Here is a 26,371-nt window from a genome sequence, read left to right on the forward strand (position 1 = left end):
CTCTGATAGCAGATGTAGTTCCAATTTTGAATAATAAGTAATAGCAATCCCAATGCGTTACTTCTGCACAGATCTTGAGTTCACAAAGTCCTGTATTCCATTTTAATGTATTTTACAAAAGAATTAGTCCAAAAAAGACTGAGGGGAAAAAGCTGGTTTTTCATCAGAGCTATAGAGTACTGCTTTAGGGTTTAAAAAGACCTCTGCAAGTCTTGGGTGTCATAATCCTGATTATTAATGAGGAAACTGAAACTCACATAAAGTAGATTACTTACCCAACATCACATAGCCAGGAGGTGGCAGCACCAGGCACAGGATGCTCTGGACCTTCAGGCCTGCCTGCCAACCCTGCAATGGTCCAGCCTCTTCCTCGGGGTCCCCATCACCTCCCGGTTCCTCAAGCTATAAATGAGAGGATTGAGCATAGGAGTAAGGTCCGTGTAGAGGATAGAGACCACCTTGTCATGGCAGGGGGCCCGGTAGCGCCTAGGCCACAGGTAGATGAACATGGCTGCCCCATAGAAGAGGGAGACAGCTGTCAGGTGGGAGGTACAGGTGGCCAGAGCCTTTTCACCATCCTGAGCAGAGTGCATCTGGAAAACAGCCCTCAGGATGCGAGCATAGGAGGCCAAGATGATGGAGAAGGGAAGGAACAGCATGAAGACACAGCAAGAAAATATCACATTCTCAAAAAGGGATGTGTCTATACAGGCCAGCTTCAAAAAAGATAGCATCTCACAAAAGAAGTGGTCCACCTCCCTCAAACCACAGTAGGGAAAGGTCATTACTACTACCGTCTGGATCAAACTGTCTATTATCCCAAAGGCCCAGGAGCTCCCAGCAATCCCAAACAGATTCTCTGACTCATGAGGATGGGATAGTGAAGTGGGTGGCTAATGGCCACACAGCGATCATAAGCCACGAGTCCCAGCAAGAGCACCTCCGATCCCACGAGACAGACAAAGAAGCCAATTTGTATACCACAACCCACAAAGGAGATGGACTTCCTGCCAGACAGGAAGTTGACTGCCATCTTTGGCGCATTGGTACAGACCAACATGAGGTCCATGAGGAAGAACTGAGGAAGAAGTACATGGGTGTATGAAGTCAAGCATCTGTGTAGATAAGGAAGATGAGGAGGACATTCCCACAGAGGGCCACTGTGAAGACTATCATGATTGCTGAGAAAAGTACAAGGTCAGTTGGACTGTGGGAAAAGATGCCCAATGGGACAAAGTCATCTGTGGATGATTGGTTCAACCACGTCTCCGTGGCTCAGTTGATGTTTCCGGTAACCTGTGAACATGGACAAAAAATATTGGTTGGACTGACATTTCTTTAACCTCTGCATTCCACATCTTCAGCTAGCTGTTTTGTTTGTAACTCATGAGGCCTCAGCAACAAAAGCTTTGGGACATAGAAGAGGACACTCCTTCATATCTCTATGACACAGCAATAGGAGTTCTCCCAGCTCATGGAATTGGACCACATATCTGGACTGGTGTGTATCCTTATCTAGATGAGTAGAAACTGAGTTATTTTATGTGTCATGGGACCTTTGGAGAATCCCCTTTAGCAGGCAAAGTCTTGGCTTTACTGTATGATACAGAGTCTACTGTCTGAGACCACATGGACTTGGTAAACTATCTCTAAGAGGGCTTAGGCCATTTCACTCCCATGAGATAATTTATGTGTTACAGAAAGGGAAGGGAATCAAGCATAATTTTCTCTTTAGTCTGTATATCTTTCTGTATGTGCTGAGAGTTTATCATGCTGGCCACTCTGTTATGTTTGTAATATCAATTATGGAAGTGCTCTCTAGTGCCCCATATGAGAAGGAAGAGCTGCAGTTGGATGCCATTGTTGTCAATATTGGGTTGACAAAAAGTCACAATCCAATGGGGAGCAACAGTGACTTGGTTCCCAAACCTCTTAAGAACAGTGAGGTCTTTAATTGTGCTGAGACTTTTAAATAACTCCAGGATCAAGGCTTCAGTATAAGTGGGCTGGAATCAAGTACAGTTAATACCTACTTACAAAGTTACTTTTAGTAGAAATCAAAGAGCCTTCTTTATAAAAACCTTCTGACTGAAAACTTGCACCTGGCTTTCTGAACCTTTTACTCACTGCCTTATAAAAGTTTCAATCAATTTATTTGGAGCGTGTCACTGAAAAGGGATTTTCCTTGATCTTTGGTCAAGAATTTTTTCTAAATATGTTACTATGGAATGAAACAGGAGGCATGGCCTGATTTTAGACGGACAAAGCTAAATCGAGGAATAAAAGTCATGCATATTAAAAAAGATAAAACTCCCTTGATGATATGATAGTTGCAGTATCTGAACCCAAGGCAAATAACAGAATAAATAATTATAAACAACTGAGTGGAAAACACTGCCATTATTTAGGCACAACTCTTTTATTGTTGTCCTCACACTCACCCAGTGAACCTTGTTTTCACTGTCTAAGGCCTTTACGGTTTTTATAGGATTCTCTCTCTTCTTTCTCATCAGCCTCCTTCTAATTTCACTTGTCTCATGATCCATCCAGGGCTGAACTATCAGGCATTTTCATGGTTCTGAAGGTAGCACAGCAGTGAATATTTTTTCCTTAAGTTTGTATGAGCTATCTACTGCTGTGGAACAAATAGCTCCAAAATTTAGCAGCTTGGAATAAAACAGGGAACATTTGTTATCTCACAGTTTCTGTGCATCAGGAATGTGGGTGCAGCTTAGTTGTTTGCCTCTGGTGTTATGTCTCTCAGGAGGTTACCGTCAGCTGTTGGCCAGATGATAGTCCTCTCAGGGCTGGACTGGAGGAGGCTCCACTCCAAGATCACTCGTGCGGCTGTTGGCAGACTCAGGCCCTCTTCAAAGGCCCCTCACAGCATGGCAGTTGACTTCTCCCAGGGTGAGTGATGGAAGAGAGAGGGAGAGCAAAAGCACCCCACACAGAAGCTGTGGTCTTATAACCTGGAATTGGAAGTGACACTCTGTGAGCTCTGCTGAGTTCTAGTCTTTAGAAGTGAGTCACTAAATCCAGCCCATGCTCACTGGGAAGGGAGCCCACGAGGGCATGAATACCAGGAAATGAGGACCAATGGGACCATCTTAGAGGCTGTCTGCACAGCCTTTCATGTTCTAGTCTCATACCCTGATTGCTGATATAAATAAATGGGACTCAGATAATTTTAACAAGTGATCTTGTCATGTAAGAAAGGTGGTGCCATGCAAGTTGCCTAGAAAACAAAGAATCAAAGATTTTGAGTTTGTCAGTCTGTTTCTCATCTGCCTGGTCTAGTGACAGGCAATACACAATCAGTAAAAATAATGTTTGACTTTTGCATCGCACAGTGCTCATACCTATTCCTCATTTGACCTCATAGTGATCCTGCAATGAAGGTACAGTGATTATTAAATTAGCCCCTCTTTTACAAATGAGGAAGTTGAGGCTCTGAGGAGCTGGCTGGATTGTCCAAGGTTACATGGTGAGTAAGTATGGGCCCCTTCCCAAAACTTGAGAAGGGGCCTTTGGAATGTAAGTTCCAGATAATTTATACCTGGCTGTTTGAGGGAAAAATATCTTTAGAAGGGCAAGCTACCTTATCTTGGAGAAATTCTCAGATAGGAAATTACAGTTCCCTTTCTGTAATTCTTAGCTCTCTCAGCAGGCTTCTGATCCATAATCTGTACTCTTAAACATTAGAGATCCTTTTACTGAAGGGCAGTACTGGTTTCCTTTCGGATATAACTCTCATCACTGTTAAATTAATTAAACAAGGAGGCCAATAGGCTGAGTGGCTTTAATGCCTTACCATCCTACCAAGCAAACCCAAACCTAAGCCTGTAAATGTCTCAAGACAAAGATATCAAAACCTAAGGACAATCAACCAAAAATAGCCAACTAGGATTTCCAATAAGTCAAATGCTTAAGTATAGCCAATCAGATAACTTCCTTGCTTTTCTTCTGCCTTTTCTCTATAAAAGTCTTTCCCTTGGTTCCTGTCAGTGGAGCACTCCTAAGCACTTCCAGTTTGATGCTGCACAATTGGAATTGCTTTTTGCTCAAATAAACTCTTAAAATTTTTAATGTGCCTCAGTGTATCTTTTAACATCACAGATGAATACATGATCATTTATGGTTAAGTTTCTGTTTTTTGTGTTGGTTAGTAGAAGTGGAATTCGTAATCATAGATGAAAATCACAATTACATTTCTGGCCCTGTGAAACTCAGGGAAAGATCTCAGGGTGATGACCATGAGGCTGAGGTGGAGGAGTCAGAGAATCTTTCTGTCCTCCTGTCTCTCCAAATGAGACCAAAATCCCCATTGGATCCCAGACACCCCTCCCAAGCCTCAGCCCCAACTCCAACTTCCAATTGCCTGCCTGAATATATGCAATCACATTTCTTGCTGACACCTCAAACAGAAAACAATTTAAGCTTTAATTCTTACCTGCATGTCCCAGAAAAACAATATTTCCTATTCCCATCTTATTTCTTTAAAATGATACCTATTGCCCCATTCAAGCTCAATAAGATCCATGCTGGCTACCCCATGTACCCCAAATCAAACACTCTCCTGGTCCTGTTGGTTTGTCTTAACACAGACTCTTGCTTCTTACAACCAGCCCTCTGTTTTCATCCTTGGTGTCACCGCTATGTTCAGAGCATCACCGTTGCCAGCATGCATGTAATGGCCCTGACTGTGCCTCTCCTTGCGTACTGCAGTGTACTGCAGTGTGTACTGAGAGCCACTCTGTGGGTCCCTTCACAGGTCAGACTTTGAGCCCACGTCCACCTCTAACGGATTGAAGTTCCCATGTGGTCCCGCTCTCCCTTTTCAGCTTTTCATCCCCAACTCCCTCTAAACAAGCCCTATATTCCAAATGATCTGACACCTGCAGCTGCCAAATACAGCTTTTGTTTGACCTTTTTGGTTTGCTCATGCTGTTCCATTCACGTGGCATATCCTCCTCCAAAGTCCTCTAGTCCTCTGATCGGGTAAAACTTGATTGCATACAACCAAGAAACAGCTTTACTTTTAGCTAGGACCACTATAGAATCTCCTTCCCTACCTATTTGGTTTTTTTTTTACTTAAAGACACTTTATGTATATTTTAATATCTGATAAGTCTACTCGTCCTTCATAGTTTTTCTTTTTTAGTATTATTTTATTGAGGTCATATTGGTTATAACATTGTGTAAATTTCAAGTGTACATCATCATTATATTTCAGTTTCTGGGTAGACTGCATTGTGCTTACCACCAAGAGTCTAGTTCTTAATTCGTCACCATACATATGTGCCCCTTTACCTCTTTCACCCTCACCCCACCCCCTTCTCCTCTGGTAACCATGAATATGTTCTCCTTATCTATGTGATTGACTATCTTCCACGTATGAGTGAAATTATATGGTATTTGTCTTTCTCTGTCTGACTTATTTTGCCTAGCATAATACCCTCAAGGTCCATCCATGTTGCCACAAAAGGCACGATTTTGTCTTTTTTTATGACTTTTTTTATGACTTTAGTATTCCATTGTGTATATATACCACATCTTCTTTATCCATTCATCGGTAGATGGGCACTTAAGTTGCTTCCAAGTCTTGCTATTGTGAATAATGCTGCAATGAACACAAGGGTGCATGTATCTTTACGTATTGGTGTTTTCAAGTTCTTTGGATAAATACCCAGCAGTGGAATAGCTGGATCATATGGTAGTTCTATCCTTGATTTTTTGAGGAATCTCCATACTGGTTTCCATAGTGGCTGCACCAGTTTGCACTCCCACCAGTATGACAGTTCCCTTCTCTCCACATCCTCTCCAACACATGTTGATTCCTGTCTTGTTAATTATAGCCATTCTGACGGGCATGAGGTGATATCTCATTGTAGTTTTGATTTGCATTTCCCTGATAGTTAATGATTTTGAACATCTTTTCATGTGCCTGTTGGCCATCTGTATATCTTCTTTGGAGAAATGTCTGTTCAGGTCTTTTGCCCATTTTTTAATCGGGTTGTTAGTTTTTTTGTTGTTGAGATGCATCAGTTCTTTGTATATTTTGGAGATTAAGCCCTTATCAGATAAATGGTTTGCAAATATCTTCTCCCAATTGTTAGGTTGTCTTTTCGTTTTGTTGATGGCTTCCTTTGCTGTGCAGAAGCTTTTTAGTTTGATGTAGTCCCATTTGTTTACTTTTTCTATTGTTTCTCTTGCCCGGTCAGACATGGTGCTTGAAAATATGTTGCTAAGACCAATGTCGAAAAGCGTACTGCCTATGTTTTCTTCTAGAAGTTTCATAGTTTCAGGTCTTACATTCAAGTCTTTAATCCATTTTGAGTTAATTTTTGTGTATGGTGTAAGGTAAGGGTCTACTTTCATTTTTTTGCATGTGGCTGTCCAGTTTTTCCAACACCATTTGTTGAAGACACTTTCTTTTCTCCATTGTATGTTCTTGGCTCCTTTGTCCAAGATTAGCTGTCCATAGATGTGTGGGTTTATTTCTGGGCTTTGGATTCTATTCCGTTAATCTGTGTGTCTGTTTTTGTGCCAGTACCATGCTGTTTTGGTTGCTATAGCTTTGTAGTATATTTTGAAATCAGGGAGTGTGATACCTCCAGCTTTGTTCTTTTTTCACAGGATTCCTTTACTTATTTGGGGTCTTTTTTTGTTCCAAATAAATTTTAGGATTCTTTGTTCTATTTCTGTGAAAAATGTTGTTGGAACTTTGATAGGGATTGCATTGAATCTATAGATGGCTTTAGGAAGTATGGACATCTTAACTATGTTAATTCTTCCAATTCAAGAACACGGAATATCTTTCCATTTCTTTGTGTCTTCTTCAATTTCTTTCAGCAATGTTTTATAGTTTTCCGTGTACAGCTCTTTCACCTCTTTGGTTAAGTTTATTCTTAGGTATTTTATTCTTTTTGTTGCAATTGTAAATGGGATGGTATTCTTAATTTCTCTTTCTTCTACTTCGTTACTAGTGTATAGAAATGCAACTGATTTTTGTACATTGATTTTGTATCCTGCAAATTTACCATATTTGTTTATTACTTCTAAAAGTTTTCTGGTGGATTCTTTAGGGTTTTCTATATATAAAATCATGTCATCTGCAAATAGTGACAGTTTCACTTCTTCCTTTCCAATTTGGATCCTTTTTATTTCTTTCTCTTGCCTGATTGCTCTGGCTAGGACTTCCAGTACTATGTTAAATAAGAGTGGTGACAGTGGGCATCCTTGTCTGGTTCCTGTTCTTAGAGGAATAGCTTTCAGTTTTTCACCATTGAGGATGATATTAGCTGTGGGTTTCTCATATATGGTCTTTATTATGTTGAGGTACTTTCCTTCTATACCCATTTTATTCAGAGTTTTTATCATAAATGGGTGCTGTATCTTGTCAAATGCTTTCTCTGCATCTAGTGAGATGATCGTGTGATTTTTACTCTTCATTTTATTGCATAAGCCTCTTTGGATTGTTGATTTCAGGTTCGTTGGATAGATTCCCAGTAATGGGATGGCTGGGTCATAGGGCATCTCTATTTTTAATTCTTTGAGGAATCTCCATACCGTTTTCCATAGAGGCTGCACCAGTTGGCATTCCCACCAGCTGTGTATGAGGGTTCCTGTTTCTCCACATCCTCTACAGCACTTGTTGTTTTTTGTCTTGGTGATTATAGCCATTCTAACAGGCATGAGGTGATATCTTAGTGTTGCTTTGATTTGCATTTCCCTGATGATTAGTGATGTTGAACATCTTTTCATGTGCCTATTGGTCATCTGTATATCTTCTTTGGAGAAGTGTCTGTTCATTTCCTCTGCCCATTTTTTGATTGGGTTGTTTGCTTTTTGTTGTTCAGTTGTGTGCGTTCTTTATATATTGTGGAGATCAACCCCTTGTCAGATGTATGTTTTGCAAATATTCTCTCCCAGCTGCTGGGTTGTCTGTTCATCTTGATTCTGGTTTCGTTTGTCTTGTAGAAGCTCTTTAATCTGATAAAGTCCCACTTGCTTATTTTTTCTTTAGTTTCCCTAGTCTGGGTAGGCATTTCATCAGAAAAGATTCCTTTATGACCAATGTCAAATAGTGTGTTGCCTATATTTTCTTCTATGAGTTTTATTGTTTCAGGTCTCACCTTCAGGTCTTTGATCCATTTTGAGTTAATTTTTGTGAATGATGATAGCAGATGGTCCACTTTCATTCTTTTGCATGTGGCTGTCCAGTTTTCCTAACACCATTTATTGAAGAGATTTTCCTTTCTCCATTGCATTTTCTTAGCACCTTTGTCGAAAATTAGCTGTCCATATATGTGTGGTTTTATTTCTGGGCTTTCAATTCTGTTCCATTGATCTGTGTGTCTGTTTTTGTACCAGTACCATGCTGTTTTGATTACTATTGCTTTGTAGTATGTTTTGAAGTCAGGGATTGTGATGCCTCCTGCTTTGTTCTTTTTTCTTAGGATTTCTTTAGCTATTCGGGGTCTTTTGTTGCCCCATATAAATTTTATTATTTCTTTTTCTATTTCTGTGAAGAATGTCATTGGGATTCTGATTGGGATTGCACTGAATCTGTAGATTGCTTTAGGTAATATAGACATTTTAACTATGTTTATTCTTCCAATCCATGTGCATGGGATATCTTTCCATTTCTTTATGTCATCATAGATTTCTTTCAGTAATGTCTTGTAGTTCTCATTGTATAGGTCCTTCACCTCCTTGGTAAGATTTATTCCTAGGTGTTTTATTCTTTGTGATGCAATTGTAAATGGTATTATCTTTTTGAGCTCTCCTTCTGTTAGTTCATTATTAGCATACAGAAATGTAACTGATTTTTGTAGATTGATTTCATACCCTGTGACTTTGCTGTAGTTGTTGATTATTTCTAGTAGTTTTCCAACGGATTATTTAGGGTTTTCTATATATAAAATCAAGTCATCTGCAAATAGTGAGAGTTTCACTTCTTCGTTGCCTATTTGGATTCCTTTTATTCCTTTTTCTTGCCTAACTGCTCTGGCCAAAACCTCCAGTACTATGTTGAACAGGAGTGGTGAGAGTGGGCAGCCCTGCCTCATTCCTGTTCTCAGAGGAAGGGCTTTCAGTCTTTCCACATTGAGTATGATGTTGGCTGTGGGTTTGTCATAAATATCCTTTATTATGTTGAGGTACTTTCCTTCTATACCCATTTGGTTGAGAGTTTTTATCATAAAAGGATGTTGTATCTTGTCAAATGCCTTCTCTGTGTCTATAGAGATGACCGTGTGGTTTTTATTCTTTTTTCTGTTGATGTGATATATCACGTTGATTGATTTGCAGATGTTGAACCATCCCTGTGTCCCTGGTATAAATCCCACTTGATCGTGGTGTATGATCTTTCTAATGTATTGCTGTATTCGGTTTGCCGATATTTTGTTGAGTATTTTTGCATCTATGTTCAACAGTGATATTGGCCTGTAATTTTCTTTCTTTGTATTGTCTTTGTTTGGCTTTGGTATCAGGGTGATGTTGGCCTCATAGAATGATTTAGGAAGTGTTCCATCTTCCTCTATTTTTTGGAATAGTTTGAGAAGGATGGGTATCAAATCTTCTTTGAATGTTTGACAAAATTCACCAGAGAGGCCATCTGGTCCTGGACTTTTATTTTTTGGGAGGTTTTTGATTACTATTTCAATCTTTTTACTTGTGATTTGTCTATTCAGATTCTCCATTTCTTCTTGGTTCAGTTTTGGGGGGTTGTATGAGTCTAAGAATTTATCCATTTCTTCTAGATTGTCCAATTTGTTGGCATATAATTTCTCATAGTATTCTCTTACAATCCTCTGTATTTCCGTGGTATCCATTGTAATTTCTCCTCTTTCATTTCTAATTTTATTTACTTGAGCCTTTTCTCTTTTTTTCTTAGTAAGCCTGCCTAAGGGTTTGTTGATTTTGTTTATCTTCTCAAAGAACCAACTATTTGTTTCATTAATCCTTTCTACTGTTTTCTTGGTCTCAATTTCATTTATTTCTGCTCTGATTTTTATTATTTCTCTTCTTCTGCTGACTTTGGGCTTTGTTTGTTCTTCTTTTTCTAGTTCTGTTAGGTGTAATTTAAGGTTGCCTATTTGGGATTTTTCTTGTTTGTTAAGGTGGGCTTGTATCACTATGAGTTTCCCTCTCAGGACCGCTTTTGCTGCATCCCATATGGTTTGGTATGGCATATTTTCATTTTTGATTGTTTCCCGATAGTTTTTGATTTCTCCTTTAATTTCATCAATGATCCATTGGTTTTTCAGTAGCGTCTTGTTTAATCTCCACATTTTTGTCACATTCCCAGTTTTTTTTCATGGTTCATTTCCAGTTTCATAGCATTATGGTCTGAAAAGATGCTTGTTATGATTTCAATCTTCTTAAATTCATTGAGGCTTGCTTTGTTTCCCAACATATGTTCTATCCTTGAGAATGTTCCATGCACGCTTGAGAAGAACGTGTAGTCAGCTGTTTTTGGATGGAGTGCTCTGTATATGTCTACTAGGTCCATCTCATCCAGTTTTTCATTTAAGTGTACTATTTCTTTATTGACTTTTTGTCTGGATGATCTATCCATTGATGTAAGTGGGGTATTAAGATCCCCTACTATTATTGTGTTGTTGTTAATGTCTCCTTTTAGGTTTGTTAATAGTTACTTTATGTATATTGGTGCTCCTATGTTGGGTGCATATATATTTATAAGTGATATGTCTTCTTGGTGGAGTGCCCCTTTTATTATTATACATTTCCCTTCTTTGTCTCTCTTAACCTGTTTTATCTTGAAGTCTACTTTGTCTGATATGAGTATGGCAACACCTGCTTTCTTTTGTTTGCCATTAGCTTCAAATATCGTCTTCCGTCCTTTCACTCTGAGCCTGTGCTTGGCTTTAGTTCTGAGATGTGTTTTCTGGAGGCAGCATATTGTTGGGTCTTGCTTTTTAATCCATCCTGCCACTCTGTATCTTTTGATTGGAGAGTTCAATCCATTTACATTTAGGGTAATTATTGATATATGAAGGCTTAATGTTGCTGTTTTGTCACTTATTTTCTGGTTCTTTTGTGTTTCCTTTGTTTCTTGTCCCATTTGTTTTGGACTGCCAATTCAGTTTGGTTGTTCTGTCTTATGACTCTTCTAGTTTTCTCTTTGTTTATCATTTGTGATTTTGTTTTGATTATTTGTTTAGTGGTTACCTTGAGGTTTGTGTAAAAAATCTTGTGTATCAGATATTCCATTATCTGATGGCCTCCTATTTCCTTATACTAAGTCAATTCAATCACTTTCCTCTTCTCCTTCTAAGTCGTTCTTGTTATACCTTATTTTATCTTGTGTTGTGGCTGTGTGTTTACAGTGATGAGGTTAAATTTATTTTTGGTGAATTCCTTCCTTTGACCTTGATTTTAGTATTTAAATAGTTGCTAACCTATTCCGGTAAAGATCTACTATTTTTCTGAGTTTGTTTACCTATTTTTCTCCTTGCTCCAAGCTTTGTATTCCCTTTCTCTTCTTTTGTTAAGGCCTGAGGGCCTTTTTGAGTATTTCTTGTAGTGGGGGTCTCGTGGCCATGAACTCCCTTAGCTTTTGTTTATCTGGGAGAGTTACTATTTCTCCATCATATTTGAAGGATATTTTTTCTGGATAGAGTATTCTTGGCTGAAAGTTTTTGTCTTTCAGTATTTTGAATATATCATTCCAGTCTCTCCTAGCCTGTAAAGTTTTTGTTGAGAAATCCACTGAGAGCCCGATAAGAGTTTCTTTGTACGTTATTTTTTGTTTTTGTCTAGCTGCCCTTAATATTGTTTCTTTGTCATTGACTCTGGCTAGGCTTACCACTAGGTGTTGTGGAGAGGGCCTTTGTCTGTTAATATATTTAGGTGACCTGTTGGCTTCGCTTACTGGTATTTCCTGCTCCTTCCCCAGATTTGGGATATTCTCAGCTATTATTTCCTTGAATAGGCTCTCTGTTCCTCTTTCCCTCTCTTCTCCCTCAGAAATACCTATAATTCTTATGTTACATTTCCTAATAGAGTCAGATATTTCTCGGAGACTTTCTTCATTTCTTTTTAGTCTTAGTTCTCTCTCCTCTTCCATCTGGACCATATCTGTATTCCTATCCTCTAAAATGCTAATTCTTTCCTCCATATTGTCAGCTCTGTTCTTTAAAGATTCCAGATTCTCCTTTATCTACTCCATTGTGTTCTTCATCTCCATCAGCAGTGATTGGTTTTTCTTTATGATTTCAATCTCTTTTGTGAAGAAACTCCTAATCTCACTGAATTGTTTGTCTGTGTTGTCTCATATTTCGTTGAGTGTTTTTATGATAGCTATTTTGAAATCTCTGTCGTTTAGATTATGGATTTCTATGTCTTCAGGGTTGGTTTCTGGGTGTTTGTCATTTTCCTTCTGGTCTGGTGATTTCATATATCTTTGCACTGTGGGTCCTGTGTTGGCTTTGTTTTTCCTCATCCTGGAAATCTCTGGTTGCAATTTCCACCTGCCACCACTGTGTGGTGGTAAAAGGCTGTGTAATCTAAGCCTCCTGCACTCTGCCTTGGTTTTTCTGCTGAGATCCACGGGTCAGATTGCTTGGTCTAGTCTGCCGCTGATCGCTTGGTCTGGTCTGGTCAGCTGAGCTGCAGGTTCCAGTTTGCGGGGAGGGGGTGGCTCTCTCTTTTGCCCTCTGGGTCCCTGGTGTGGGGGGCTTCTCTTTTGCCCCTCATTATCCGCTCTCTGGGGTGCTCAGATGTTGATGGTAGCCCTGTGACTCTTTTGAGTCCTCTCTCCCCACTTCCTCCAGGGGCCCAGCACGTTCCACTCTCAGATGTGCTGTAGTGTGGATCTTTCTGATCTAGCTTTTCACTGTCTTGGATTCCGTTGTTGGTCTGTGACTGTTCCTTTTGTTGTATCTTATTGGGGGAAGAGTTCATGGGAAAACTCACTCCGCCATGATGCTGACGTCACTCTCCTAGCCTCTGTATTTTTTACCATTGATCTATTTGTCTATTTCTTTGCCAATACCATGCTGTCTTGATTACTGTAGCTTTATAGTAAGTCTTGAAGTCAGGAAGTGTCAGTCCTCCAACTTTGTTCTTCTTCAATACTGTGTTGGCTATTCTGATTCTTTTGCCTCTTTTCCAGGTAAACTTAGAATTAGTTTTGTTGATATTCGCAAAAATAACTTGGTGGGATTTTGATTGGGATTGCATTGAATCTATAGATCAAAGTAGGAAGAACTGACATTTTAACAATATTGAGTCTTCCTATCCATGGACATGGAATATCTCTCCATTTATTGAGAATTTCTTTGATTTCTTTCTTCAGATTTCTTCATATAGATCTTGTACCTATTTTGTTAGATTTATTCCTAAGTACTTCATTTTGTGCGGCGCTAATGTAAATGGTACTGTGTTGTTTTTAGTTTCAAATCCCAATTGTTCATTGCTGGTATATAGGAAAGCAATAGGCTTGTGTATGTTCACCTTGTATCCTGTAACCTTACTATAATCACTTCTTAGTTCCAGGAGTTTTTGTCAATTCTTTGGGATTTTCTACACAGATAAACATGTCATCTGTGAACACGAACATTTTTATGTCTTCCTTCTCAATCTGTATGCCTTTTTTTAAATAATTTTATTTATTTTTCCCCCAAAGCCACAGTAGATAGTTGTATGTCACAGCTGCATGTCCTTCTAGTTGCTGTATGTGGGACACGGCCTCAGCATGGCCGGAGAAGCGGTGAGTCATTACACACCCGGGATCCGAACCCGGGCCGCCAGCAGCGGAGCGCGCGAACTTAACCGCTAAGCCATGGGGCCGGCCCTCTGTATGCCTTTTATTTCTTTTTTCTTATCTTGTACTAGATAATTGCACTGGATACAGAATTTTAGGTTGACGATTTTTTTTCTTTCAACACTTTAAATATTTCACTTCATTCAATTCTTGCTTGCACGGAATTCTGATGAAATTCTTATCATTGTTCTTCTATAGGTAAGGTGTTTTTATCCTCTGCCTTCTTTCAAGATTTTTCTTTTTGTCTTTGTTTTCTGCAATTTGAATATGGTATGCCTAGGTGTAGATTTTTAGTTTTTTATCTTGCTTAGTGTTCTCTAAGCTTCCTGGATTTATGGTTTGCTCTCTGTTATTAATGTGGGGAAATTCTTAGTCATTATTACTTTAAATATTTTTTCTGTTCCTTTCTCTCTTTCTCTTCCTTTTGGTATTCTTATTATGTATATATTGTATCTTTTGTAATTGTCCTACAGTTCTTGAATGTTCTATTCTGTTTTGTTTTGTTTTCACTTTTTTCTCTTTGTATTTCAGTTTGGGAAGTTTCTATTGACATATCCTGAAGCTCAGAGATTTTTTCCTCAGCCATATCCAGTCTACTGGTCAGCCTAGCAAAGGCATTCTGCATTTCTGTTAAAGTGTTTTTGATTTCTAGTATTTCTTTTTGTTTCCTAGTATTTCTTTTTGATTCTTTCTTAGAGTTTCAATCTCTCTCTTACATTATCCATTGGTATTGCAATGTTGTCCACTTTTTCCTTTAGAACCCTTAGCCTATTAATCATAGTTATTTTAAATTCCCTGTCTAATCATTCCAAAATCATTGCCATATTTGAATTTGGTTCTGCTGCTTTCTTTTTCCCTTCACACTGTTTTTCCTTGCCTTTTAGCGTGCCTTGTAATTTTGGTTGAAAACTGGACATAACGCATTAGGTATTAGGAACCAAGGTAAACTGGCTGTGATTAAGTGTGATGATTTATGTTGACCTGGCTAGGAGTTACACTGTGTTTGCTGTGGCTGTAGCTCTCTGAGAGCTCAGGTTCCTCTCGTGTCCTTGTTTTTATCTACCCCAGAAAGTCCTTCATAAATAGAGTTTGAGCCTTGCAGTCTTTTCAACTGCAATCTGCTGTTATTGTGCAGGGGTCCTGTTGCTGTGTGGTGAGGTGTTGGGAGGGGGAGTGGCCTATGGTTCTATGATTAGGTCTCAGTCTTCTTATGGGCCAGTGCCCCTGAGATATGACCTTCACAAATGATTCTCAGCTTTTTTCCTGCCTTACCTATGACAGGAAGGCTAGAGGCAGCTGGAGTTGGCTAATCGTTCTTCCTCAGGTCAGAGGAAATAGTTTACCTTGAGTGCTGGTCTTTGTTACAGAGAACTGGAGGAAGAACAGGGTGCTCCAACATATTTCAAAATGGTGGCGTTTCCTCTGTCCCTGCTCATAGCAGGAGGGGATTTTCCTCCAGTCTTCACAGTGAGAACTCAGTGAGGCTCCTGAAGGTAAAACTCAAGAAAGTGTAGGGGTCCCCTGGAGTTTGGAACTCTCCAGCTAGTCCACAATCTGCCTCCAGCAGTTGAAAAACTACAGTTTGTGTTCCTGCTGGTACTGGGTCCACCAGCGGACTTCTCCACTTGGGCTCTGCTCCTGGTAACCTGTGATTCTCTGTATCCACCTCTCTCCAGTGTTCAGGGTAGTTGTCTGCCCTGTGACCTCAATTCTCTGACAGATCTAAGAGGAGATATTGTTTTTTAGTTTATTCGGTTGTTTTCTGTTGTAAGGATGGGAGTGATGCGTCTAAGCTTTTCATGTTGCAGAGCAGAAACCTGAAGTCTAGGTTACCTTTCTACTGTGCCTGAGGTTCTCTCTCATGCTGCCAACAAAGAGACCTAATTCCACTTAAATGACCCATTTCCTTGCATTGACTTGATTTTTTTCATGCTATTGGTCTCTTCTCTTGCTTCTTTGACCTACTGAAAGCAACTTGTCCAGCAAGAAGGTGACAGTTGAAATCGTGGTCAGTACCTGGCCCCACAATGAGGTTGTAAGCTTCCAGGTTACTAGAAGGCAGATGACAGCTGGGCCCCAGCTTGCGTGGGGCTTATCTTGCCAAAACCAGCTCCAGGCTGAGCAAAGACTCCGCCCAGTGCCCCCATCCTGCCCAGGTCACCTGCTGCTTCTCTGTTTCCCAGTCCTAGGGCTCTCGCTGACTGTTCTTCTATAAATCCACCCTCCAAGGGAGGTTTGGAGAGCATCCCAGGGAGGCAGCAGCAGTGAGAGATACACAGAGCCCCAGAAATGACATGGTTTTGGACCTTGGTCTGCAAAGTCTTCTCCAAATTGTTGCTGGGAAAGAGGAAGACTGTAAGAGTTCCTTGGCCTCATGTGGACTGTGGCAGCCAGTACACAGGGGTCCGGTGGCTGGAAGAAGAGTCCCCCAAGTCTTATCAGCGTGGGGGGGGGTTCCAGGACTGAGTTCCAGGCCAGGACTTTGGAAGTAGGCATCACCACCAGACACGACATGGCCTGAAGTCAGTCCAGAGTTGCTAGTGGAAGAGCCCAGGAAGGAAGCAAGTGGAGTGTTGGGAGTAGGGCGAAGGCTGGGCCCAGGGCCACAGATGCCAAACCAGAGATGCCCATGGTGGAGGAATGCTGGGAGAACACCAGCATCATTAAGTTTGCAATAATTCTTTTACATAATTTTTGAAAATACTTTAACCTTTAAGAATCAAAATGGCTACATTTGGAACACTATGTATCAGTCAGTTTTTTGAGGTTAGAAACTGGTAGGCCATGGTCTTCAAGACAAAAAGCAAGCATTGCTGTCCTTTGAAACAGCTGGTGAATCTCGCGCTGCTGTGTGTGCATGAAAGAACCTTTTATACTTGTATTTTTTGTGTTGAATATCTATTTTTAATTTGCATAATTATGTTTTGATTCTTCATGCTTTCTCATTTTATAGAATTAATTTGCATTGACCATAAGCTATAAATAAAAGAAATAAATGTGTGAAATAAGTGGCAAAAGAGGAGCGGATTTCCTTTGATGAATGGGGGCGGGGTGGGAAGAAAACTGTAGATGGGGTGGATGTGAGGGTCTCCCAGCCTTGGGAATGTAATGCTCATGAGAGGCAAGTTCCTGCCCTCCACGGAGAGAAGGGGGGTACTGCCACTCCCTTAAGCCAACCCTAAAAGAACATTAGGTAACTTTGGGGGATACCTGCAAGAAGAGCTTGGCATCTTATTTGATAAGACTGTTGATCTGCCCAAAGGAAAACTGGGGGTTTAGCCCTTGGAGAGAATCTGCCCAGCCCCCCAACAAGGCACACACAACAAGGTGTGAGTTTCCTGTGGGTCAAAGAACATCTGGAAAGCTGGCCATATTGAGCCATTTTGCTGCATCCTTTCTTTTTTTTTTTTTTAAAGATTTTATTTATTCATTTTTTCCCCCCAAAGCCCCAGTAGATAGTTGTATGTCATAGGTTCACATCCTTCTAGTTGTTGTACGTGGGACTCGGCCTCGGGTTGGACGGAGAAGTGGTGCCTTGGGGCGTGCCCGGGATCCGAACCCGGGCCGCCAGCATCAGAGCGCGCGCACTTAACCGCTAAGCCACTGAGCCGGCCCTGCTGCATCCTTTCTAAGCACGCTGTCTGCTCGGTGACAGGTCCAGCATCACAGGAGCATTGGGGTGTCCTGGAATGAAAAGGCAGAGCAGAGGTTAGGGGTTCAGCCAAACCTGCAGGAACTGAGGAATGGGGAGGACCCAGAGGAGGCTGTGGCTGCACGATGTTTCCCTCATCTCTCTCTCTTGCCTCTGGTGCTGAGGGAACAGCAAGAGCCTGTCAGAGGGAGGAAGGAGAGGTTTCTGGAGGCAGAACAATCCCTCCCCATTGCAGGCCCCCAACCTGTCAGGGGTCAGAACTGGATGTGAGTTCAGTGTTTGCAAACTGGACAGATCATTTAACAATTAAATTTATATGAACACTGTGGGCCCTGCCCAAGATGCTACTGAGGGACAAGAAAGAAGGATGCCACAGAGGCAAGCAAAGGTAGTGATGTGAAAACGCTAAAAGACATAAAAACATGTCACGTCACTACTTCGTAGGAAGACTGTTAAATCAGAAGGTTTCAACTGTACATTTTAAAAAGATTTTTTTGTGATTGTTTCCCATCGACATGAGGCAGAAAGAAAAGAAGCACTGACTTACTTTTTTAATTACAAAAGCAATACATGATCCCTGTAAAAATTTATGTACACCACAAAAATTTACAGTGCCACAGTACCCCATACTTTATTTATCTGGTTTCCTAGTAGCATGTAGGTGGTTTCCAACCTTACACTGCTGCAGTGAGCAGCCTCAGTAACTTTAAGTACTGGTGTGAATATTTCTGTAGAACAGATTCCGGGATGTGGAACTGTTGGGTCAGGAATGTTCACATTTATAAATTGGTTGACAGTACCAAAATTGACCTCAATATGGCTGCACCAATTTAGAAGCCTGGCAAAAATGTGTGGGAGTGCCTAATTCATGGGAATGTTTGTCTTCTCATGTAAGATTCCTGTGTGGCCAATGATGACTTGACTTGCACCTGCAGTGGAGGTTGAGGTCCTCTCTCAGCCTTTGTGAGTTAGTGTCCCCAGGCTGCCTCAAGCAGGAGAAGCCTCACAAGCAGACTCCTCACAGGTGTGTTTGTTCACTGGACTGGGATCCACCCATAAGTGCTGGGTTCACTGGTTCCCAGTCTTGAGGGATAACGGCATGGAAAATGTGAACAGTAGGGAGGACTAAATATATCATGCCCTGTTTTTAGAAACTTGCAAAAGGGTCATGGGACATGGGCTGGAAGGAGATGGGTGTCTACTCTGAATGTTCTGGCCACCTGAATGGCCTCCAGCACAGTCTTTGTGGCTCACAAAACATGTAGCTGAATGTCTAAGATCCCTTCCAATTTAAGGCCAGGCTTCCCATCATTTAAAATGTGCTGATGGAGCTACTGGTCATTTAAAAATGATTTAATGTTGCCTTTTGTATCAGCTATATGTTTTCTTTTCTCTTTTTCTTTTCCTTTCTTTCTTCTTCTTTTTTTTTTTGTGAGGAAGATCAGCCCTGAGCTAACATCCATGCCAATCCTCCTCTTTTTGCTGAGGAAGACCGGTTCTGAGCTAACATCTATTGCCAATCCTCCTCCTTCCCCCCACCGCAAAGCTCCAGTAGATAGTTGTATGTCGTAGTTGTACATCCTGCTAGTTGTTGTATGTGGGACGCCACCTCAGCATGGCCGGACAAGCGGTGAGTCGGTGTGCGCCCGGGATCCGAACCGGGGCCACCAGTAGCGGAGCACACGCACTTAACTGCTAAGCCCCGGGGCCAGCCCCTGCTTTTCTTATTTAATGCACAAAAATGATCTCAAAGGAATAGATAATGGTCGCATACAGTCAAGGAACATATCTTTAATGTTATCACAAAAACATTTGTGAGTAGGATCCCAAAATATTTGCAAACTAATGCAAATCATTACAGAAAATGAAACTTCATTTTTCTGAATATCATACACAATATGTTAATAAGGCTATAATTTTATCATAACAGGTGGCCAAGCATACTTTCCTAAGTTCAAAAATGCATTTATTTGATTTGTTAGAGAAACAAATCACAATAGATGGCCCAATGCCCTGTTTGGAATTGTATAAAACGAGTCCTGTGCGGGAGCTGGTGTCTTCCGAGAGCCAACCATGTGCATCTCCTTCCAACTCCACTAGCAATGTCACATTGGCAGCCAGAGGTCAGCCACGGTGGGACTACTTACACCATGGAAATCAGCAAATGCTACAGACTTTTTTCCCCAGACAGCCAGTTATTAAACATTTTCCAGACACCACTGCATTCCTTTATCATTCTCTTTATATATTACTATATTTTGGAATGAACCATTTGAGAATAAGTTACAAACATCAGGTCCCATTACTCCTTAATACTTTTTTTGTGTGTGTGTGAGGAAGATCAGTCCTGAGATAACATCTGTTGCCAATCCTCCTGTTTTTGCTGAGGAAGATTGCCCCGGGCTAACATCTGTGCCCATCCTCCTCCACTTTATATGGGACGCCAACACAGCATGGCTTGACAAGCAGTGCGCCAGTGCGCGCCCAGGATCCTAACCTGCAAACCTCGGGCCACCGAAGCGGAGCGTGCGCACTTAACCATTGCACCACCGGGCCAGCCCATTACTCCTGAAGAGTGTATTTCTTAAAACAAGGGCATTCTCATACATCAAAATCAGGAAGTTAACATTTGTCCAATATTACTATCTGATCCACAGCCATTTTTTAAAATGTCTCTTTTTCTCCAAATAATGTCTTCTATAGGTCTAGGGTCCCACCCAGGGTCACCTGTTGTGTTTACCATCACCTGTTGTGTTTACTCTTTCGTCTCCTTCAATCTGAAATAATTCCTTAACCTTGCCTTTATTTTCTATGACCTTGACATTTTTGAAGAGTATCAGTCAGTTTGTCTGATGTTTCCTCATGATTTATGAATGTTGGGGGCAGGAACACCTCAAAAGTGATGCTGCTGTGTTTTTTTCACCGCATTGTATCAGGAGGCACATAGTGTAAATTTATGTCATATCTGGTAATGTTAACTTTCGTCACTTGGTTAATATGGTGTCTGCCAGACTCCTCCACTATAAAGTTGATTGATAAGTGTTTTGTACTTCTAAATTAATAAGTAAGTAATTAGTATTTTGTGGGGAAATATTTCAGACCTCTATTGTAGGGTAGAGCTTTCTCTTCTCCTTCATTTATTCATTCATTTATTTATGTATATCAGTGTAGATATAGATACTCTTGGATTCCTATTTTCCTTAATCTGTAACCACCATTAATTATTTGATGTTCAAATTTGGCCAGTGGGAGTCCTTTAAAGCTGACTTTTCTGTACAATTGGCATCTCCCCATCATTCCTTGAACATTTCCTTACTTTCTGGTAGAGGATGTTGGAGACTCATTCCGGTATGTTCTTTTCAACACCACCAAGCTATTAACTCAATTCTGACACCATCTACCTAGAGATAGTGTCAGATCTGACAGGTGAAGGGCTCAGTCCTACAAGATTGCCCCCACTTCACACACCAACTGCAAGTCCAGGTTGTTACCTGTGCTTTTGACCAATGCACGATAAATCAGAGGTTTCCACAATCCACTCCTTGGGTTCAATTAATTTGCTAGAGCAGCTCACAGAACTCATAAAAACAGATTACTTACTAGAGTACTGGTTTATTATAAAAGGATATAACTCAGGAACAGCCAGATGGAAGAGATGCATAGGGCCAGGCATGTGGGATGGGGTGCAGAGCTTCCCTACTCTCTCCAAATGCCACTCTCCCTGCATCTCCAAGTGGTCACCAACCTGGAAGCTCCTCTAACCCACTCCTTTTGGGTTTTACGGAGGCCTTATTACATAGGCATGATTGATTAAATCATTGGCTATCAGAGATTGAACTCCATCTCCAGCCCCTCACCCCTCCAGGGGAGGGGAGTGGGGCTAAATTACAACCCTCTAATCACATAGTTGCTTCCCCTGGCAACCAGCCCCATCCTTAGGGACTTTTCAGAAGTTATGGCATAATTTAAACTCGGGTGTGGTTGAAAGGGGCTTGTTATGAATATGAAAAGACACCCTTATCACATAGGAAATTCCAAGGGTTTTGGGAGCTCTGTTCCAGAACTTAGGTTGAAGATTAAATATATATTTCTTATTATAAATGAGAATATCACACCCATCTTTTCTCTGACCCAGCCCTGGAGTCCTTCATTTCTGTAAGGAGCCTTGGTTCCTTTCAGTGGAAAATAATACTAAAAACCAAGTTCTGGGTGCTAGGAGTGCTCATTGGTACAGGAGTATTGTTTCTTAAGCTCTCAAAGCAGCTAGAGCTAGGAATCATCTGTATGCACACATATCCAACTCCCTATCTATCTATTTATCTATCATGCACCATCTATCTACCTATCCATCAATCATCTATCTATCATGCGTGTGTTCCATCTATCTATACAAAGTAAAAACCACAAGGTCACAGAGTTCTTCTTTCATTCTCTCCTTTCCCCTGTCTGTATTTTTTGTAATTTCCTTTCTCTGACAGAGAAACTTGACTCTCAGCACGCTTGGTGAATTTTCTCATTTGCTTGTTGAGCAATTCTTGTCATTCTTTACTTTAATGTTCAGATTGCCCCACAATTGATGAGTTGGAGCCTCTTCAGCCCAGCCTCTCTGTCCTCTTGCTAGACCCCATCAGTTATGAGCACATCTGTACTTTCTGGCACAAGATGCTCCAGATGCACACCGTGCTTTCTCTGCCCCAGCCCCGGGATCAGCTTTCTCCAAGTTCATTTTAGTGGGGACTGACATTTAAGACTAGGATCTGAGCCCTAGATGAACTCACTGCTTAAGAAGTGACATTGCTTCTAGATGTTTGTAGAGCTAGAAAATATATACAAAAAATATACAAATTAACTGATACCTCTAATCCAATCCAATCAGGTTTCTCCCTTTTCCCCCCATTCCAGTTTCCTTCTCCATCTTCCACAGGAACACCCCGGCTCCTGGCAACATCAATCTATTTTCACTCTATTGTTCATTCCTACCATACACACAAACAAGCCTTGGAACTGCCTCTTTTTCTTAAAGAAGGTCACACACACACACACACACACACACACACACACACACACCCCTCTATGTGTGGGTGAGTGGCTATGTGCATGTGTGTAGCCAGGCCCTCCCTGGTTGTCCCAGCCCCTCGCTGGCTCTCTCTCTCCTTTCGTACCAGGAGGTAAATTTCTGATATCTCCTTCCACAGTGTCCTCTGGGCTGACCACTTTGTTTCTAGATAACAACCCCTTGACCCAGCCCACCACGTATCCCTCATGACGGTCCTCTGCCAGTTCTTGGCTTCATATTTCTTACTCCCTTCAGGACACACAGGGAACCAGCCCTCACATGTGCCACTCACCCAGTGCTCTGAGACCCCCTGCTCCCTCCGGCCCCCTGGACTCCGTCCATCTTCTGCAACCCAGTCTGTGTCCTCTCCTTAAGGCTCCTCAGGAGACATGCCTCCTCCCCAGGCACAGTCGGTGGGCCTCGCTGCTGACTCAGGACCTCCAGCGCTGCTCCCCACCACTGTCCTGAGGCGGGAAAGCTCAGAAGACTGCCGCAGAAGGCGAGGTCTCCTGAGCCTCCAGCAGCCGAGGTCTGCGGTGGCTGGACACCGACACCATCCTGGGCTCCAGTAATAGCCCCTGGGGCCTGCTGTCCTTGCCAGGGCTGCTGGTTTTGTTTTATTCATTTTTATTATGAAAAGCATGTGGTGGTTGGGATTTTTGGAGGGAGGTGCACATTAGCACCCATTTTTCTAATCTGACTACCATGTTGCATTGATGTTAACTTTTTCACCTATTCATATGAAGTTTTGACAAAGATTCCTTGACAAAAATCAGGTGCCTTTGAGCCCTCTTCTTCACTACCATCAACCTTGGCCTATAAAGACTGCAGTTTCCCAGCACAAATGATTTCTTTTACCACCCTGCCTAAGAGACTTGAACAAACTCTGGCATCATTTCTAACAACTCAAGGCTGTGTCCCTGGGATGACCCATTCTCCTTTGAAGTTCCTACCTGGGAAAACTCAGAGCTCACAAAGGAATTTACCATCTGTGTCAGCCAACACTTGACGATAGGGTCCCTGTCTCCCAGTCTCTCTAGGAGAGTGGGAGCCAGTGTCCACAAGCAGTTAGCAAACCCAGATAGCCTAGTCATATGGACCAATCCTCCTTCCTGCTTTTTGTAAATTTCCACTTCCCTGCTTTCTCTCCCCACTCCCTCATCCTCCCTTTAAAACATGTAGTTACCTCTGCACTAGTTGAATTTGGGCTGAACTTACACTAGACTCTCTTCTGTCAACTTAAAAAGGAAATTTGCCTGTTATTTTATCTCAAAATGAATTTATTTGGGAATAGCCAAAAGAATTGCAATTTGGAATCTGCATGCTATGGCAAACCGTAGGCAAATCCAGAAAACACAAAAGGCGAGCTCCTTTTATAGAGAAAATGGGGGCAGTAGGGAGGGGCTATTGTAAAGGAAAGTCCATTAGGGGAGAGTAACAGTTCAAGGCAGCAATGGCTTCTCATTGGCTGAGCTGTGGCATTTCTCATTGGCTGGGCTGTTGCCAGGTGGGGAGAGAAATGTTCCTCCAATAGTAAAGTAGTTTTACTTGCTGTCCAATATGCAAACATCTCTTCCTGTTTGGTTTAATTGAGGATGTGTGATAGGGTGTGAGAGCTCCCCCTACAGGCCTTAACACCAATTGTGTTAAGATTTCTACTATTAATTTCCACACTTCCATACTGCAATAGTTATTACTGAATAAAATCTGTCTTGGTTGCTTGGGCTTCTTATGAACCCATGCAGAAGCTCCCTGATGGGCATCTGAAACCATCAATTCATGGCCTAAAATGAAAATACCCACTACCTGAGAACCTAGAACTTGCCCTTTCAAAGCCGCCTTTCCCTCTATCCCCTCAGTCTAGCCACGCTGCCGTCTCTTACCATAAATCCTCCCTCTGGACCCCCAGGACATTCGGCTTACCTCAGAGTGCTCCTTGGACCCTCAGACTAGCTGAATAACCCATACCTTTGCAGGCCTCTTAGAGCCAATGCTCCATGCCACTGTTATCAAAAGGAGAAAACATCACAGTGGAAGGCCCAACTCCTACATTATACAGACAGGAAACTCAGCCACACAGGCACATCCCCAATTCTGTGCACAGAGGATTCAAAAGAGCATAATATCTGTAGTACATCTTTCTGGAGCATCAATTTTACTATAAGATTTGGAAGAAACAAAGCTATTTAGAGTTCTAGGCAGCTCCCACAAATCCATCAGTGTCGGCTACAAGATCAAAACTGTCCTCAGATAGCAGAGTGGAAACTGGCACCAGCAGCTGAAATGGGAAAAATGGCTCTCAAGAAGAATAGATGATCCACCCATGCCCTTGAATTCTCCTGAAACCTCTTTTTTGAGCTGTAGGAAGATTACTGTACCCTATGATAGACTACCAGAAATGCTTGTGACTCCTACTCTTCAGCAACCAAACGCTCTTTTGGACTCTTGAAGCTTGGAGGCTGAACACAGCAGAAACCTGCTCCTGCACATGGAGCTGCTGTGAATGCAGAACCAGAGTCAGCTGTTGAAAGTCCTTGGTGAAGCTAACTCCCTTCCAGCTCTTCCCTAAGGCCGAGGAGTAATGAGTCCTTCCCCTATGGGGTCATTACACTGTGTCCTCTCAGTTGCCTAGCAGGAAACCCTGAACCATCTCCTCTCACCCATAAACACGGAAGAAAAGAGGGACAAGAGTAGAAGGGAGAAGGAAAAACAACTTAGTCTCTGAAGTTTTGCCCAGGTGAGGGTGGAGGGACTGGCCTGCACCTAGGTCCAATGGACCTCTCCTCTTATCTTCCAGGTGGATCCTGGCCATCCTTTAAGCTCAGCAGTTATTTTGGACACAATGCTTTTGAAGGCCATAGAGGTGCCAGATAGCATCTTAGTCTGAAAACCATGGAGAGAATGTCACAGTATTTGTACACCTCCATCCTCCACTGTACAAAGTCCTCTCAGCTGGGCTTGCCATGCACAAACAGCAGCATATATTTCTTGCACTGCTTCTACCCACACTATTTGTGTCCCACACCTGGTCGACTTCCTGCACCATGTTGTTGGGCTCCATGGAGCTTATGATATTCATGCTCCACAAAGTACAGGAAGCATGGCTTGAATTCCCCACACTGTTTCTTGTCTTAGCTGACCACCACTGGATGTTTGATAGCTTCACTCTCTTTGAGCTTCCTGCCTGGTCTTTCCGGCTGACCTGAAACACAGATGTCTTCCTATGAAGGCCACTGATTTTCTGAAAAGTGATGCTGATGAACTTCAGCCCTGACTCCTGGCCCTCCCCAGGCTGTTGATTTTCTGTGTTGCTTCTCTTATAGTAGCCAGCCCTGGTGGGCTAGTGGTTAAGATTTGGTGCACCACCATGGCTCATGTTTGTTTCCCAGTCAGGGAACCCAGCACCCATCTGTCAATTGTCATACTGTGGTGGCTGGGTGTTGCTGCAATCCTGAAAGCTATGCCACCAGTATTTCAAATATCAACAGGGTCACGCATGATGGACAGGCTTCAGCAAAGCTTCTAGATGAAGAGAAACTAGGAAGAAGGGCCTGGCCACCCACCTCTGAAAAAATTGGCCATGAAAACCCTATGAACAGCAGTGGAGCATTGACTGATATAGCTCCAGAAGGCAAGAGTAGGGTGTAAAAAGACCAGGCAGGGTTCTGCTCTGCTGTACACAGGGTTACTAGGAGTCGGAATCCATTCAACATCACTAACAAACTCTTATAGTAGGAATTAAAGGTGGAAATGGCTTAAACTCTCTGCTTTGGATTTGCAGACACCCTATGCTGTGGCTTGCAGGATGGGAAGGACTGCAGCTGTTGGCTGGCCCAGCTGATGGCAGGGGTTTTATGGTGATGGTGTA

General features: G+C 41.9%; 1 pseudogene; it reads right to left on the reverse strand.

Moving 5' to 3' along the window:
* Positions 1 to 258: 258 nt before the first annotated feature.
* Positions 259 to 25,564, reverse strand: LOC131401584 (olfactory receptor 2V2-like; annotated as a pseudogene).
* Positions 25,565 to 26,371: the final 807 nt, after the last annotated feature.

This window comes from Diceros bicornis, assembly GCF_020826845.1.
Source record: "Diceros bicornis minor isolate mBicDic1 chromosome 12 unlocalized genomic scaffold, mDicBic1.mat.cur SUPER_12_unloc_1, whole genome shotgun sequence".
NCBI lineage: Eukaryota > Metazoa > Chordata > Mammalia > Perissodactyla > Rhinocerotidae > Diceros > Diceros bicornis.